Below are 17,874 nucleotides of genomic sequence, written 5' to 3' on the forward strand. Positions count from 1 at the left end.
ACAAAATTCTACTGAAAATTCCAACAACTGGTTAGGAATGATAAAGGGTAAAATATTTTATTCTAATAGCAATGAAGATAGAACTTAGCAAGATATGAACTAGGATATATATGAATAAAACACACAATTTATTAAAGATATTCTTAGACCCACTTCCAGAATGATCTTTTTTTTTAAAAGATTTATTTATTTATTTATTTATTTGAATGACAGAATTACAGAAAGGCAGAGTCAAAGGCAGAGAGAGAGAAAAGTCTTCCATTCTCTGGTTCACTCCCCTCTAGTCCAATCCAAAGCCAGGAGCCAGGAGGTTCTTCCCGGTCTCCTAAGTGGGTGCAAGGGCCCAAGGACTTGGGCCATCTTCCACTGCTTTCCCAGGCCATAGTAGAGAGCTGGATCAGAAGTGGAGCAGCTGGGACTCAAACTGATGCCAGCACTACAGGTGGTGGCTTTACCTGCTATGCCACAGCGCTGGCCCCCAGAATGATCTTTTAAAAATAAAAACATGTGGGGCCGACACCATAGCGCAGTAGGTTAATCCTCCACCTGCGGCGCCGGCATCCCATATGGGCGCTGGCTCAAGAACCGGCTGCTCCTCTTCCAACCCAGCTCTCTGCTATGGCCTGGGAGAACAGTAGAAGATGGCTGAAGTTCTTGGGCCCCTGCACCCACATGGGAGACCAGGAAGACGCTCCTGGCTCCTGGCTTCAGATCGGCATAGCTCTGGCCGTTGTGGCCATCTGGGGAGTGAACCAACGGAAGGAAGACCTCTCTCTCTGTCTCTGCTTCTCACTGTCTGTAACTCTACCTCTCAAATAAAAAAATAAAATCTTTTAAAAAAATAAAAATAAAAACATGTAACTGATTGGTAACTGTCAGTGGCTTTCAAGATAAAACCCAAGTCTATAACTTGCCCTCTATGACCATGGTTGACACAGGCAGAGTTTGATCCTACTCATTCCCAGGGCTCTGTGTGGACCAGGATATTTGCATACAGCATCACCTGCTCTTTTCCAGGTGTACAGCCCCCCAAATTTGATCTTAAATAGCAAAGTTTTCACCCCCTGTACCATTCCATCACTCTTCTATGTCTCCATTCCACTAGCCAATCAGAGACTTTATACTCCTTAAAGTATAGGCTCTAGAATTAAATGTAACATCCTGAATGTGGTCTGACCAGAGCAAAGTTTTGTCCTCTCCTTCATCTTAATATTTTCTTATCTATTCATAAATGTTAGAAATACAGGGGGAAATACATATCACTCCTAACTCTACTGTTAATAAGCAAGACATACAGCCACTTTGATACTAAGTTTCCCCTTCAACAGGAGGGACTAATGGAACATTCTCACAGGGCCAGACCCAGCATCTGTTCCTATCCCCCACATTCAGGATCCGCCGCCCTCCTTTCCCCTCTCACAGCCGCTGTCCGTGCCAACGTGCTGTCTTGGCTGGGCTTTGTTGAAGATTGACTGGTTAGACTCCCTGCCTCCATTTGCATCCCTGAACTCCTCTTCACAGACTGACCTTTAAAACCCAAGCTATGTAAGTGACTTCCCGTCCAGTGTCACTGGTGGCCATCTGCTGCGTCCCCAAAGTTACAACTTCTTATGTGTAGTTGGGGCTGCGTCTACCTTTCCAGCATTGCTTCCCGCTCCCTCCCTCTGGGAATCCCACAGCCCCATGTGGATCAGTAGCTCCTTAGCTTGCTACGTCACTGCCTGAGGAGGAGAATAACCTCACGTGAACTTTCACCCCCGATTTCTCTTCCCTCGAGGATTCTCCCCAGAGACTGAAAAGATTGCAGCAGTCGCCCTCTGGAACTACACAAAGCTGCTTCTCGCTAGGGAGAGGGGCCAAGGCAATGCTGGGGGGCTGGTTGTGCACAACAAGAAGGAGTTGAGATGGTTTCTGTCCTGGAGCCCGGGAACTAGCCCTGGGGCTCCCCATTTCTGAGTCCAACAGCCTCCCCCAACACCTCATTGGTCACGGACACTTCCATTTCATGGTCAATTGGTCATCATTTCAATTATGTAGGAAGCTTTTATTTTGCATGCAAATTCCCGAAACAACTCAGAAATCTGTGGTAGGGCCTAGGTATAAAGGGGGCAGGCGTTTAAATCTGAGAAGTGGGAAATGCCCCATATCTTATGTGACTATTCCCACTAGCCCTAGCCCTGTGCCAGGGTGACGTGAGCAGTGATTGCTGACTGACTATCAGAGACAAAGTATCTTGTTACATAGCAGACACCGGGGACAAGGGGTTCTCAACCTGGATTGCCCATGAGGATGACCTAGGCAGCTCTTAAAAGCTTTAATTCCCAGGCCATTCCCCAGGCCAATTGAATCAGAAGCTGGGCTCAGGCACCAGAACATTTTCAAGCTCCCAGAGAGCTTGAGAACCGTCAGATACTGTGTTGTATGCCATCCTGCAGATACACTCACATGCACAGACACCTTCACTCACACACCAGCACAGACATGCATGCCTTTCCACACAGCTGTCAAACAAATTTGTATGCCTGATTATATGGGGAGGTGGTTTCCCAAAGAGGTCAAGTGTATAAGCTCTGAAGACATGTGACTTGGATTTTGAGCCCAGTTTCCCAACTATGTAAACTCGACGATGTCATTTAGCTTGAAACTTTTTGAGCCCTGATTGTTATATAAGAATTTATACACACATCTCCCTGGACAGGGAGCTGGAAGAGGGAGCTGGCGGAAAGTGTCCTCAAAATCTCTCCCTAAAGCCATGCTGTGGCTCTGGTGGCGGCAGCTGTGTCTGCCCTGATCCCTCTCCTGCTGAGGTGTCAGCTTCCATGGGGATCAGGTATCAGGCCAGGAAGGCCAAGGCCAGCCAGAGGAGACCTGGAGGCTGGGGGTGTCAGTGTGGCAGGAGCCTGAGCTGCCCCCGCCTTATCTTTCCTGATGCCTTGAGCAGCAGAAGCAGGTGCAGGCATCCTTTCTCTCGCTTAGGATTTGCCTGGCTGTGCTAAAGCTGAGGCTTCGCCGGCAGCCTCTCAGCCAGCCAGCCAGTTGGACAGCTCCAAGGAGGGAGCCCATTGCTGTGATTAAGAATGTGGGCTTGGCCTTGGACACACCTGGGTGACTCTCAGCATCCCTCTATGCTTAGCTCACGGTGTGGTGTACAGTTATAGAACTCTGATGTGCAGTGGTGGGCATACAGCCAATCAGACTTGTTCAATTTTTCTACCTGAAAAACTGATTTAGAGGGGCAAATGTTTGCACAGCTGTTGAAGATCTTGCTTTGGATGCCTGGGTTTCAGTCCTGGCCTTCCACTTCCAGCTTCCTGCTATTCACACTTGGAGAGGCAGCAGATGACGGCTCAAATACTTGAGTCACTGCCACCCGTGCGAGAGGCCCTGATGGAGTCGCTGGATCCTGTCTTTGGTTTAACCCAGCCCTGGCTGCTGCAGGCATTTCAGGAGTGAACCAATGGATGGAAGATTCTCTCTCTCTCTCTCTCTCTCTCTCTCTGCCTTTAAAAATCAAAATAGATTAAGAAAAATAAATTTTAAAAGCTGATTTAGATCGGGGCGCCGGATTCTGTCCCGGTTGCCCCTCTTCCAGGCCAGCTCTCTGCCGTGGCCATGGAGTGCAGTGGAGGATGGCCCAAGTCCTTGGGCCCTGCACCTGCATGGGAGACCAGGATAAGTACCTGGCTCCTGCCATTGGATCAGCGCGGTGCACCGGCCGCAGTGCGCTGGCCGCGGTGGCCATTGGAGGGTGAACCAATGGCAAAAGGAAGACCTTTTTCTCTGTGTCTCTCTCTCACTGTCCACTCTGCCTGTCAAAAAAAAAAAAAAAAAAAAAAAAGCAAGCTGATTTAGAGCATGTTTGGGCCAATGAGAAAGCAATCACTCCCTGCCTACACTTAGAAGGACCCCACAGTGTCACAGTGGAGACAAAGTGAGCTCAATTGAACAGATGGACAAGTCTCTAGCCCAACATCATCAGAGACCCTTAGGGAACCACTGTGGCAGAAGAGATGCCCCAGTGTTGGACTGGGGAGTCAGCAGACCTGAACTGGCATCTGGATTGCCCTGTGTGACCCTGGGTAAGTTAGCTAACCTCTCTGCGCTCCATCTTCCTCCTCTGTACTCTGAGAAATGGTCTTCAACAAAGTGCGTGGTAAACTATTGAGTTTTTCAACCTGTTTACTTCACTCTGATGTCCTAAACAAGGTCCAATTCCTCTGTCAGAGACAGCCAGGTTCTGGAACAAAGTAGGTTTTCAGCAAATACTTGGTGAATGATGAACTCAGCAGTGCTAGAACTCATGCACCCAGACTTACTGATTTAAAAAATGGCCTGTCTCAAAAGCTCCTGGGGGGTTCCACGTCAATAGGCAGCTCAAGAAACAGACCCATTTTACAGATTAGTCAACTAGTCCATTCCTCTAGCCTGAGCTGCATGGAAAGGTGGGAGCATGCTGGGGAAATCGGGCTCCACCCTGCAGTGCCATGGAGATTGGGGGGATGTCAGGGTTTAGTGACTCCACGTGAGGGCTTTGGTCTCCCCAGCAAGGACGTTGTACTGACTGAGCTGTGGAGAAAGAAATGTAACCCAGAGCCTGGGGCTGGGCATCAGAAAGCTGAGGCCTCCTGATTAACTGACACAGCTGCAGACCTCTGAGGAGGAGTTTGGATCTGTCTGAAAATAGTGACCCGGTTTTCATGAGGATCCAATGATATCATGTGACTCCATTAAATAATGATAATATTGGATTATAGCACATTGAGTAGAAGAAGAATCTCTGACTCCAACTGTTTTTAATATACAAGTGAATGCATAAGTAGATGGGGAGAAGGGAACACTTTATAGTATAATGCCACCTGGGAAAGGTAGAGGGCATGAGGGATTTGGAAAAATCACCATTTTGCAACCCTGAGAGTGGTGATTGATTCAGGCAAGATTCATCAACAGAGACTAAAGAAAGTGAGTGCAAGGATATTGACATCATCCAGGATTACCGAGGAAAAATGATATTTTCCAATGGAGAAACCCAAGGTGATCTGCTTGACCAGGTGACTGAAGTCAACACCACTAATAACAGGATAAACCACACTGAGAAGGACCCACCCTCACTTCTGTGGTATGTCACCAGGAGTAGGTAACCAGCATCTAATCACGAGGCGTCATCAGAGAAACTGGCTTGAACTCAAAATCTCAGGGTTGTGAAGGGTGAGGAGAGACTAGGAAACAGTTCTGGACTGAAGAAATGACAAGACATTACAGGTAAATGCAAAGTGCAGTTCTGAATTGGACTCTGAACTAAGAACATAAATGCCTATGAATTGCATTCTGGGGAGAACTGGCAAGATTCAAATATAGACCATGAACCAGATATTAGTATTGCATCTGCAATTGATTTCCTGATCTCAGTCTTTGTGCTGTGATATGTCAGAGAATGTTCTTGTTTGTAGGAACTGGGCCTTAAGGGGGAACTGACAGAATGTGTTGGGAACCTTGGCCTCAGGCATGCCTACAGATTGGACACGAGGCTGCTTTTGGTGGGGGGGGGTCCCCAGGATACACGTCTCTGACCAGGAGCACTCAGATGTTTGATGAGAAGTGAGGTGTGGCCGTGCCCTGTGGACAGACACGAGGTGACCAGAACTAATCCTCTGAACAACGTCACCCTCCAGATGACTGGGGTGTGGGGGTTCTTGTCCAGAATAACCCCTCAAACCTGACATCAGCTTCCCATTTATTCAGACCACTTACCCAAAACATAATATTCTCCTGTTTATGTGCTATCCATACTCCTAGAAAATACGTTGAAACAAAATTAACTTGGCAGGGAAATGGATATTTGAACGAAGCTTCTGCTTAAAACAATGATTTATCATGTTCCATCGTACGTCTCTACAAAATCAGGACCACGGGTGGTTTAGCTGAAATGAGGGAATTCATTACTCCTGAAACATCTCTGGGACTCATTTCACAGGGCCTGAGAGCTGCGGTGAATGAACGAGGCGACAGACATCAACCAAGCCCCCCAAATGTGCCAGACACTGCTGGGTCCTTTTCACGCACAGCCTCACAGTCACTCTGCACAAAATTATCCACGCCCGATTTCACACACGAGGAAACGAAGCTGCTGGAGTTTGACAGCCGAGCCCAAGGTGCCCCGGCTGGGAAGTGATCGGCCAGTGTTTCAGGGCAGGCAGAGTCACCGTGACCCTCACTGAGGCCAGAGTGGGCCGCCTCCCTCCCTGTGTAGCTTTCTGACCTCCTGGGCGGCCTGGAACTGTTTCTGTGGGTGTGGGGAGCCACAAGCCCTGTCCTTGTGCCAGGATACAGATGCTGGACGTTCTCACGAAAGTCCGGCAGATGCCAAGTACTCACAGCCAAAGCGGAGTGGGTGAGGAATCGCCGTTAGAGGACTCAACAAGGCCATCGGCCTAATTTACTCATCCATTCATTCTGCAAACACAACCTGAGCTCCTCTTACAGACCTGGGGATATAACGTGGAGCTGAGAGTTCAGAGTCTTCAAATCTGGTCCCTGGAGGAGTTGCATCATCTGGAAACTTGTTACACATGTAAATTCTTAGCCTCTGCCAAGGATCCAGAGTCAGAGGCCCCAGGAGGGGCTGCCCAGTGATCTGTGGCTTAGTAAGCCTCCCAGGTGATCCTGATGCCTGCTAATGTTTAAGAACCACTGCATTTAAGGGCAGGTTGTGATAGCAACAGTCAGGGACAGAGGCACTTGACAATTTGGGGGCTCTGAGTATTGCCAGCGGAGCCCAGGACTGCACAGAGATGCCCAGGTCACTTCTACTCTGGCCGGGGGTCTGGTCTTCTCTTGATCCCAGGATGAACAGTTTCATGGAGCTTCCAACAAGTGACCCCTGGCTGAGCTTGCCCTGCCGGGAGCCTGGGATGTCAGAGTGGGAGCAGCTGACACAAAGGGAGTCAGCTGGGCCTTAATATGGCAAACACCTTCTTGGGTTGTGTCTCCCATTCAGTAAGTGAGGCGTTGAGTCAGCCAGAGTTTTCAGGAACAACGATTCCATCTGGTGGCACCAACAAATGGGTAGGGAGTTTGAGAAGTATTGGGAACAAAGTTCACAAATTGTAGTGTGCAAAAGTATCACACAGGGAGTTTTCCAAGCGTTCAGACGTCCAGGACCCTCCCCCAGCTAATTCCGTGGCAGGTTTTGGGAGGTCAAGAATTTGCATTTCTTACAAATGCCAGGGTGGGCTGTGGCTCACTAGGCTAATCCTCCGCCTGCAGCGCTGGTACTCTTGCTTCTAGTCCTGGTTGGGGCACTGGATTCTGTCCCGGTTGCCCCTCTTCCAGTCCAGCTCTCTGCTGTGGCCCGGGAAGGCAGTGGAGGATGGCCCAAGTACCCTGGTGTGGGCCCTGCACCTGTGTGGGAGACCAGGAGGAAGCACCTGGCTCCTGGCTTTGGATTGGTGCAGTGCACTGGCTGCAGCGGCCATTTTTTGGGGGGTGAACCAACGGCAAAAGGAAGACCTTTCTCTCTGTCTCTCTCTCTCACTGTCCACTCTGCCGGTCAAAAAAACAAACAAACAAACAAACAAACAAAAACGCCAGGATGATCTCAGTACACAGTTTGAAGAACGCTCTTTGAGAAACATCCTAGGAGGATTCACAAGCGTGGACTCTGCTCAAGCCACGCCTTCCATCCTGGCTTCTGGCTGCTAGTTCCCTGAAGTTCTCTCAGAGGAAGATGAGTGACTACCGTCACGTGATGGGTGATAGCAGGGACTAGGAGGTGACTTCAGCCAGCTGGCCAGAGAGTGCTTAATGGCCCTCTATGCAAAGGGGAGATCAGGCTTTCTCGTTTCATGTAAGTCGTTTGGAAATCTAATTAGAATATGAAAGTGGAGATCTCAGTCTATTTTGAGCAAAGTGTGAGTGCAGCAGGAATAATCAATAGTGGAGCTGCACGTTGCCTGTCTACCGTCTCTTCTCTCCTTTGGGGAGGGTTCTTGATGATGGAGCAAGTGAAGGAAGGGACCAGAGTTCCGGACAGATGGGACTTTACCGACATGGAAACAGTTGGGGGTGCACCAGGAAACCTCTAATGTCCTGTGTGACACTGGGTGGTGCAGAATGGGGGGCTGGAGTGTGTGAGCTTTTCCATTAGAGCAGAGGGGGCAGATACGCCCTGCTTTGACTGCTAAGCAGGGGTTGGGGGATCCTTCAGTGAAAGACAGCATGAAGTATTGCAGTCAGAGCCTCAATCAGAGCTCAGCTCTGCTCAGTTCCCGCTTCTTCACTGTGTGATCTGGTAAATCTCACAGTCTTACTGAAAGTGGTGGTGAGAATAGGGACCCTGAGGTGCAGTGGGTTAAGCCACAGCCTGCAATGCTGGCATCCCAGCCCTGGCTGCTCTGGTTCCTATCCAGCTCCCTGCTGATGCACCTGGGAGGGAAGCAGAGGATGGCCCAAGTACTCGGGTCCCTGCCTCCCACGTGGGAGACCAGGATGGAGTGCCTAGCTCCTGGCTTTGGCCTGGTCCAGCCTCAACTCTCATGGCCATTTGGGGAATGAACCAAAGCATGGGAGATCTCTTTGTCTCTCTCTCTCTCCCTTTCTTTCATTCTGCCTTTCAAATAAATAAAATAAAGCTTTAAAGAAAATATTGACCTTGAAAACAGTTACATGACATTATCATAGCAGTATTAGCTGACGTGTGTGGGGCACTTACTGCGTGCTTTGTGTGTGGTTGGCCTTTGCCAGGATCAGGGAGGTACAGGGACTTGCCTTATTTGAACAAGTACATGGTCCAATAATGTTTGTTTCTTTCCCCTTCCTGGAGGATGGCATGGAGGCCTTTTACTAGGGAGTTGAGCACGCTCATTGGCTGAATTTCCCCAGCAGGCAGCAACAGCTGATGGTTTTATCTCCTGGGCCTGAGTGAGGGCTCCAGAGCCAATGGTGGAATATTTCTGATCAGGGTGGGGGACAGGGGCCTGTCAGTGGCAGAGCAGGGACATTTCATAGTGCTGACATGGGCCAGCATGTACAGAACCCAGGGACACTCCTGGGACAACTGTAGGCCGGCTTCCCACCCAGATTTGCCTTCCTTGAAGAAACGGAATGCAAGAGGCCATTTTTCACTTTTAAATAGCTTTCATTCTATGTCTTAATAAATGCACGTTTGTTGATTTGTGTACGCGTGATGTGGGAAGTGTGCAAATGGATGTAATCTGCACCGAGGGCACATGTAAGCACCAGCGAGCACTTTTGAATAATGAATCCCTCCTGTAAAAGACGGACGCTATTCATAATAATTCCTTGCTTTTCTCATTTTGCCGCGTACAGTAGCGATTAATCAATTTGCAATGTTATGTCACCCGCAACAAATTGCTAGCACCAAGACAAATTTATTGCTTTATGATAAAAGAACTTGTTTAGGTAGAAATAAATTAAATTTGGGGGGTTGTGATTTGGGTTTGATGTTCACCCAGGTGACCCCCGGAAAGCGGGCTGGGGAGGTAAGAGGGCCAGGGGACCCCTGCCTCCATCTGGCATTCCTGGGCACAGCATCCATGCAAAAAAGGGTTTGCTCAGTTGCTGGCCCCGAGACAGTGCAGTTCCGGGCGGGACTGCTCTGCGTCAGGAAGTGGAATGTAGAGATTTTCACAGAGAGGTTTGGACAATCAGCAATGCCAGGGGGAAACAGCCTCTTTCCCTGCTGAGGCCTGAATCCCAAGAACCCGGCTTACCTGGTTTTGAGGGTGAAAGGAACCTACATGATGGGAGCAGAGATTGAGGGTCAGAGGTCAGAGGGTAAGAGAAGCCCTGATGATTTCGCTTCTCAAGTCTCTTGGTGTGCTAAAATATTGAGGAAAAAAAGGTCAAAACAGGACTCCCTGAATTGTGCTATAATAAACATCACCTTTAGTAAACACATGCATCTAACACATACACAAGTTCCTTCTGTAGAACTATGCTGGTGATGCAGACACTGTGGGAAGCTTCCACATGTGACTGCCTTTCCTAATAGAAAACCTGGGTTGCGGGGCATGGCAAGGGCGACCCGGGCACAACGTGATCCCTGTCTACCTTCCGGTAGTAGAAGAGCAGCGCAGGGGAGTGCTTGGCCTGAGGCCCTAGAGTCAGGGGCTGTTGAGGAGGTGGGCTCCCAGGACACTCCGCGTGTTTGTCATTAATTTATATTCCATTAATCAGGAATCTGCAGAAGGATCAGGGGCTGATGCATTAATTCTGCCCTTCCCCAATACACACACACAAACATATGCACACATGCACACACACACACACGCATGCATATACGCGTGCACACACACACACACACAGCCAGGCCTTTTTGTAAGCCATCTGATAGTCTCAATGATTTGTGGAAAGCAGGTTTCGGTTAGGAACGTCAGTTCCATTGCCCATGTAAATGGCTTTCTCTGCTCCAGCTAATCAAAATCCATTCCTTCCTGCTCTTACAGCAGGCCCTGGGACCACGGCCCACAGCACCTCCACATCCCCCATCTAACTGCGAGGGACACAGCCGGGGAATTTCCCAAGCCGTGGTCCCTGTCATCCTTGTCTCATTTCAGCCTTGGAGGGAGTGGGGTGCATGTGAGGCCTCCTGCCTGCGGAGGCCCCTGCAGCCTCTTGGCTCTCTCCCATCTCCCCGGCACATTTTCAGAGCTCCATGAACAACAGAAAGCAGCAACTCAAGCCCTTTGATGACCCCCTTTTGGATGCCCTGTGGGGGAAGGGGCCCAAGGGGACGCTTGGCAGCCCCTACGTGTGCCGGACTCACCTGGCGATGGCTTCTTCCTTGTCTTCCATTCCACATGCTGGCTGGGTCCCGGTGGCCCATATCCCCCGCCACACCTGTCCAGGCCTGTCCCGGCTCACCCATCCCAAGATGCCTCCCTAGCCTGGGGTCCTGGAGAGGCTTCAGTCCTGTGTGCATGCATTGCCCTGCTTCTGCTGCCCGCCTGCTGGCTAATTCTGATGATTTCTTTCTCCTTGCTCTCTTGGGCGCCTTTATTCCTGACCGTGCATTTTCTCTGGACTCAGGATTTAAAAAAAAAAAAAAAACCCACACTGCTAATATCCTTGTCAGCCTTTTCCTGAATCATTGCCGTACAGCTCCAGGGAGCCGCGGCCCAGCGCCTTCTGCCCGGTAGACTCCATCTCTGGGCCCTCCTTGTCTTGGGGTCCTGGAGCCCTGGATCTCTTTGCCCCGTGAAGGTGACACCCAGACGCCTAGCTCCTCTGGGAATCCTGCTGAGCTTCTCCCAAATGCGGTATGTTTTTAAACTTTAAAGTGCTTTCCTCCACCTGATCTCCTTTGCTGTGATTGTCCCTGTTTTACAGACAAGCAAGCTGAACCTTGGAGGGCCTGGTGGTTTGCTTGAGGTTGCACAGCTATGCAAGGTCAGGACTTCAGTGTCCACAAGCGTGACTGACATAGGGAGCAGGTGAGGAAACTGAGGCACAAGTTGCTGAGAAATCACCCAGCCATGAGGAGTGGTGCTAGAAGTGGGGTTCAGACACCCAGTATCTGGGCCGGAGACTCAGAGCCGAGCTCCAGGCGGGGTCTGTCGTTCTGTGTTGTACATTAAAAGTCAGGTGAGTCCAGGCAATTGAATACCTTCCAGAAGGCACTGTGGAGCCCCAAGTCCAGAAGCTGGAGGCAGTCATGCAGTTCTGGCTGCTCCCAGCTCCTCAAGTGAGCGCATGGCTGGGCGGGGAGCCTGTGTTCCTATTTCAGGAAGGCTGGGGAACTGCCATGGCTCATCAGGATGTTTAGCCGGTTTCTGGGGACAACAGATCAAATATGACTGGCTGGTAACGAGGGCGTCACAAATTCCCATCGGGGAAAGATCTCCCCTCCAGTCAGCCCTCCCTGACTCTGCAAGGCTGAGCAGACCCTCCCTCCTCGGTCCCACAGAGTCCCGCAGCACGAGATTCTCTGAATGGTCCTATTCCTACTGATGGAAGGACGCTACCCTTTACCCTTCACCTCGGTTGAGCAGGGCGCATAAAACCCCTCCTGGAGGCACAAAGCCTTATGTCCATGGATGCGCATGTAGTCACATGGACATAAACATGCCCAGCCTTGGTCACTCATTCACACACCCACACACCCTCATCCTCCCAGACAGACACAACCATATAGAGGCACTACGTACACATCTCCCGTGGACACAGCTGTGTGCTTGTGCACAGGTGTACACACACCTCGGCAGACACACACAGGCCCACATGGAAACAAGGAGTGAGTCTGTGGCCAGGAACACACAGGTGACCTGGCTCCCTGTCCCCTGCTCGCCTCTGGCTGACTGTCAGCCTGCTCAGGCCTGAAGCTTGTTGGTGTCAAGCTCCAATACTGCAATCTTTGCTGGACAAACAGCCCATGCCAGAGGGGCCTCTCTGCCCTCTTTCCCCCAGACAGCCGAGCCGCTACTATCTCCAGCTGGAATCTGCCCGCATGGCACCCCAATCAGATACGTACCCTTCCTGTGGGCTCCCAGGGCTGTGCCACAGCCTCCACTCAGCACTTTCTCAATGACATACAGAGGTCAATTGATGCCCATGCAGTGATTCTCTCTGCTTTCCCTCGCGACAGATGCCCTCCTGTCCTTTGCCTGTCCTGTGGCTATTGACTCAATGGACCAGCAGGCTGAAAGGGGACAGGAGAAACCAGGGGCTCTGCTGGGCTCTGGGCTCTGGCATATGAATCCCAGGTGGGAGGCCCTGAGTCCTAGCGTCTGATGGGCTTGGACTTCAACCCCAGCTCTGTCCCTTCCCAGCTGTGTCCTTTGGCAGTCCTTGTCCTGTGCAAACCTCAGCTTTTGCTTCTGTAAAGTGGATCTAACCATTTGAGCCTTGTCATGTTATTGGGAGGATCTGAGGAGGCTGCACACACGCTCAAAGCACTTAAAAGACCAAGTGCTCGAAAATGTTAGTGAGTAAGGTTGTTGGCTGTTATGGGAATTATCTTGGCCCTGTTCTCTTTGCTCTTAGGCCTGCAGATACAGAGGCTGGGTCTGGGTGGAGCTCCACACAGGCTCTGCCTCCAGCAGAGGAGGCAGAGACGCCGGGCAGGGGCTTAGCATCTCCCTTGCAAAGGGAGAGAGGGCTGGGTAGGGAAGGGGCCCCCTTTCCTGGTGTGGGCTGTCCCTAGGCTGTTTGTTACCAGTCAGTTATTGCCTGGAAGGCTCGGGGTCACCTTTTCCAATGACACCAGGAGGGAGGGAATTTGTGGATAAGGAGCTGGTCCATACTGGTTGTTTTCACACACAGATGATCCCATTTAGTCTCCAACCCATCTGGCAAGGAAGCAAAGATCACTAGGGAGGAAGCCGAGATTCAGAGAACAGACACGGCCCCTGTGCCACTGAGCTGGGGCTTCAGTCCTCGAGTCCCAGTGGCGGCGGCCAGGCTGCTCCCCAGCCTGCTGGCCACCTTTGAACGTGAACAGCCGGAAAAGCGAGCTGACTTGAAATGATGAAAGCAGCTTCCCTGTCCTCGGAGGCCAGGCGCTGAACAAATCCATCCCGTAAGCAGTACTTACAGTGAATCTTACTCCCCGGAACAATTTAGACAAAGACCTAGTTTATGCAGCTGAATATGAAATATGGCTCGTGTCGTAGAACATTTGTATAAAAAGACTGTTTCTTTACTGTCACAGCCTCCAAGCCACCTCTGCTGGGAGCGCTGCCTTCTTATCCGACGACTAAACATCAGACTGATCTGGAAGGCAGCTTTTCCACGAGCCCCCGTAAAAGCTTCTGGGGGCCTCTGGTAGGTTCTTTCTGGGCCTCGGTTTCCCCACCTATAAAAGGACATGGTCTCCTTTGGGTGACTTCTAACCTCCTCCTCTCCTAAACATTGGCCGTATGCTCCAATACAGAACTCGTATTCCATCCACAAGTGTGCTTTTCCAATGCATGAATTAACTTGCTAAAAAAAATCCCAATGCAGGAGGGCCACTTGAGCAACATTTGGCTGATGTATTTAGAAAGCCAAGGATATTTTCCTGTTGAGTAGAGAAGCCTTGGTGTGTGTGACTGCCTCAGTCTGCCTGTGACTGTCAGAGAAGAAGAATCTTTGGTTTCTGAAGCCTGTGTCCTTGTCATTGATTTAAGTCCTGGTTCTCCTTCATTTAGAGAAAGCAGCAAGGTTCCCGGTCCAAGGTGAACTGTCCACCCTTGTCCCTGATTGTGGTGACTGAAAACCTCGCAGATCCCTTCCTCTTCTTCCCGAAACAGGAGCTGTAGGCGTGGGGGTGGGGTGGGCAGCAGCCTTGGCCTCCCGAGAGGCCCTGCTCTGGGTACCTTCTTTCTCGGTGCAGTGTTGGGGGTGGGGGGAGTTGGGGAGAAGGAAGGGCATTCGCATCTGGTTCCTGCTAGCAACAAATCAATATGTTGACAGAGCTGCTCCCCATGTGGGGCCATTTAAACACTGATCCCGGGTGGGGTTTGGGGCTGACCGACTTCGACTTCGTTTGCCAAATGCAAATGCATTAACCTTACAATTGGGTAATCTAATAAAAAGGATCAATGGTCTGATTCGGTGCTTATGGAGTCATTTACTGCAAGCGAGAGCAATTTAGCCAGGACCCAGATGGGCAGCTCGGAGGAGCCGGGAGCATGGCTATAGCCGGCCGGCCCGTTCTTGCCGACTTCCCAAGGTGTGGGCCGCCTCTGCCCGGAGAGGCTGGGCCCAGGGCGCCCAGGGAATGGGGAGGGTGTGATTCATTCATTACTGCCACTTTAATCACTTAGAGGTTCAATTAAGTATAAATCATTAGTGGGATTTCAAGTTACTCTATCCAGGTCCGTGCATAGCACACTTGAGTGGCGGTGGGGAGCTCTCTGTGACTAGATTTAGCGTGCGACTGAACAAGGCAGTCATATGGGTTTTTCTGCTATGAAATTGATAAATGAAGCGGGCATTCGAGGTACAGCAGTAATTTCTGTGGTGCAGTCAAGTGCTCGCTCCCTTGTCTTTTCTCGCAATGAGGGCATGGGCCCCTGTAATGTGGCAGCTTCCCCCCGGGGGGCCAGAGGCCAGGCTGGGCCGCAGGCCTGGGGTCTATTTCCTTGTCCCAGATCCAGCTCTGGTTCGTCAGTAGGAATATACCTGAGGAGGGAGGAAGAAAAGGGAGAAAGGAAAGAAGCAGAATCCCTCACCTCGGGCCCCAGCGCTGATGCAGCTGTGGTTCCCCCGGCCCAGGTGCAGAGGAGGAGACGGGGCTGGCTCGGCGGCTGGCTTCCCTCTCCCCATGGACACGGTCGTCCCCCGTGGCCGGCATCCACGTCTGGAGAGCATATTTTCTCCTAATCGGTTTTACAGCTCTTTTAAAGTAATATGTCAGATCATTTCCCCATATACATAGTTAATGAAAGTAACCCTACAAATTCATTTTAAATAGATGGAAGTTGTTATAACCCTGATCCAGAATTTATTACGTTCATTACAATCTTGCTGAAGTAGGTAATGTAATGGACTATTACTTTTATTATCTTTTTAATCCCTCAAAATTATTAGGAACTGACTAATATTTGGCATCACCCTGTTAATGTTTAAACAGAAATTGATACTTTAATTTGTCGAATAAATGATGGGCGCACTTTGAGTGGAGAAACAAAAGCCCCATGGGATTTATCTTGATCGGTCTGGAGATTTTGGGGTCTGTGTGCAGTGGGCTCCAGGCAGGGCGCCCTCATCACTCCGAAAGGGCTGACGTGGTGACGGACAGCCCCTGACGGAGCAGGGAGGCGAGACTTGCCACTCAGACATCCAGGCTGCCTTACAGATTCACAGCCAGCTCCGATTTGCAGAGAGCACGATGCGTCTTTTCTTCCCTGCCCTTTGTCTCCCCCTCCCCGCCTTTCCAGATTAAAAAGATTTTTCTTTACAACCATTCCTGTGTTAGCAATCAGCTGTAGGGCTACGCGGTCTCAAGTGCTCTAGAATTCGTGCGTGGCCGAGACAAATGATTGGGTCACGTTCCCCTCGCGGGGAGTGCAGACCCTGCTTGCTCCTTGGAAAATAATGGTGACTGCTCAGTTTGCAAATTACCGAATCTCACTGTGGTGTGGGAAGGGGTGGGGCGGAGAGGGGGGCATCCTGTCTGTTGCTGTGTTTACCTGCAGAGCTTCGTCTCCTGCCAGGTAGGTCACAGGTAGGATTTAGGAGACATGGGTCTCTTGCACTTTCTAGTTTTTACAAGGCAAACGGTAACGCTAGGCACTTAAAGAAAATAAACACGAAAATAAAAAATCGGTTAGCTCTAGCAGGCTGAGAAGAGCACCGTTCTTCCTTTTCTGGTTTGGTGAGACAAGATGCGAGGACGTGTATTTGGGAGAGGAAATGCTGGCGTTTTGCATTCACGCCAAGGCCGGGTGCGCTTTCTAACAAAGGCTCCCAGTTAGCAAAGTCACTGATTAGCACAGAGTAGCTCATTAGAATTCATAGCTACTTCACCGTGGAGTGTGGCTTTGCTCTCGCTACATGCCCCGAGTTTCCAGAGCGAGCAAAGTATTGCTGGAATGACTCAGCATGGGACGGGCCCCATCCGTGTTGGCCCATAAAGGGGGCGCTGCATGGTTTTCCAAGCCGGGGAGCCTGCCGGGTGTCCTGCGAGAAGGTCGCAGGTCGGGGGCAGGGGACAGCGTCCTGCCTCCTATCTGCCTTAGTGGAGTCCAGGGACAGACTTCCCGCCCAGCCCTGGGCTGAAGCGCCTTTTGATCAATGGAGGGGACGCCTGCCTTTACAGGAGTTCGTTCCGGAAGCTTTACAAATCGTGCCGGTTGCTTTCGTCAACGATGACTTGACAAGGGCTACACGTCATTTAGGGCTTGATAAAGAGACTAAAAGGCAGCTTCTCAGCATGTTTATTTTTAATAGACATAACAAATGAAAACTACGGCAGAGGCTTCCTCACTGCACCGAACCCTCACTGGCAGAAAAGCTCTGAAGTGGCGAGGCACAGATGCAGATCCTGGACGGGGAGGGGCTTTCCTTTCCTTTCCTGCTTTAGCCAAAATACTCTGGTAAACATGAAGACAGCTTCAGTAATGAGGAGGAGGCTCTCCCATCTCCGGCCCTAACACGGGGTTGGGGGGCGGTACCGTGTCTTAGGCGCTGGCTGTCAGAGCAGCGTGCTCGGTGCCTGGCCACTTGGGTTTCATGATGTGGCTGCAATCAACCCCATTCTTCCTGCCTCATCTTTAGAAAGTGCAGCTTTGCGAATGGAAGCCGAGTGTTCCCCTTCCCTTTTCTGAGTCTGTACTTCGTAGACAGTTCTTCCTCGTGCCTCTGCTGGATGTGCGGGGCTGTCCATCACAGCAGAAAGAATGCAGCTTGAAATGCCCACTTAAAAAATATTCACCTGCACTAGATTGTAAAGACTGGGGTGGACCTCTTTCTTAATGTCCAATGTCCTTTGTCTTAAAATTTGGTGCAATATGTTTTTGAGAGTAAATTTCATGACTGATCATACTGAAAATAAACTGACTGTCTTTGAAAAAAAAATATTCACAACAAATGTGACCAAGTGCTGAGCGTCCTTTATATTAAAGAGTTCTTTAAATGGTTAAGAAAGATATTAAGATCCCAAAAGAACAATGAGAACTGTGGCATGAATGAATATTAACAAAAGAAGAAATCCAAGTAGCTCTGATTTCCTGAGCACTTACTATATTCCAGGTGTAGTTTGCATGAGCTGTCTCATTCATTCTTTACAAAGACCCTCTGAGTTGGAGCTATTGTTCTCGTCTCTACGACAGATGCGGAAAAGCAAAGCTTTGAGAAGCTCAGGAATCATCCCAAGATCACATGGGTTATAAGTGGGGAGTCAGGATTCAAAACCAAGCTGTTTGATGTAGCAGG

At 50.3% G+C, this 17,874-nt stretch overlaps 1 long non-coding RNA gene and 1 other non-coding gene across 2 annotated transcripts; both read left to right on the top strand.

Annotated features, from left to right (window-relative positions):
* The first annotated feature begins 11,344 nt into the window (after positions 1–11,344).
* On the top strand, positions 11,345–14,553 carry LOC138844302 (uncharacterized). The gene is made up of 3 exons (XR_011379897.1): positions 11,345–11,450; positions 13,667–13,779; positions 14,145–14,553. It is a non-coding gene; the product is annotated as an uncharacterized lncRNA (long non-coding RNA).
* Positions 14,554–17,322: 2,769 nt separating this feature from the next.
* On the top strand, positions 17,323–17,454 carry LOC127491251 (small nucleolar RNA SNORA81). The gene has a single exon (XR_007919837.1). It is a non-coding gene; the product is annotated as a small nucleolar RNA SNORA81 (small nucleolar RNA).
* The last annotated feature ends 420 nt before the right edge of the window (positions 17,455–17,874 follow it).

The sequence above is a fragment of the Oryctolagus cuniculus genome, chromosome 11, assembly GCF_964237555.1.
Source record: "Oryctolagus cuniculus chromosome 11, mOryCun1.1, whole genome shotgun sequence".
Taxonomy (NCBI): Eukaryota; Metazoa; Chordata; class Mammalia; order Lagomorpha; family Leporidae; genus Oryctolagus; species Oryctolagus cuniculus.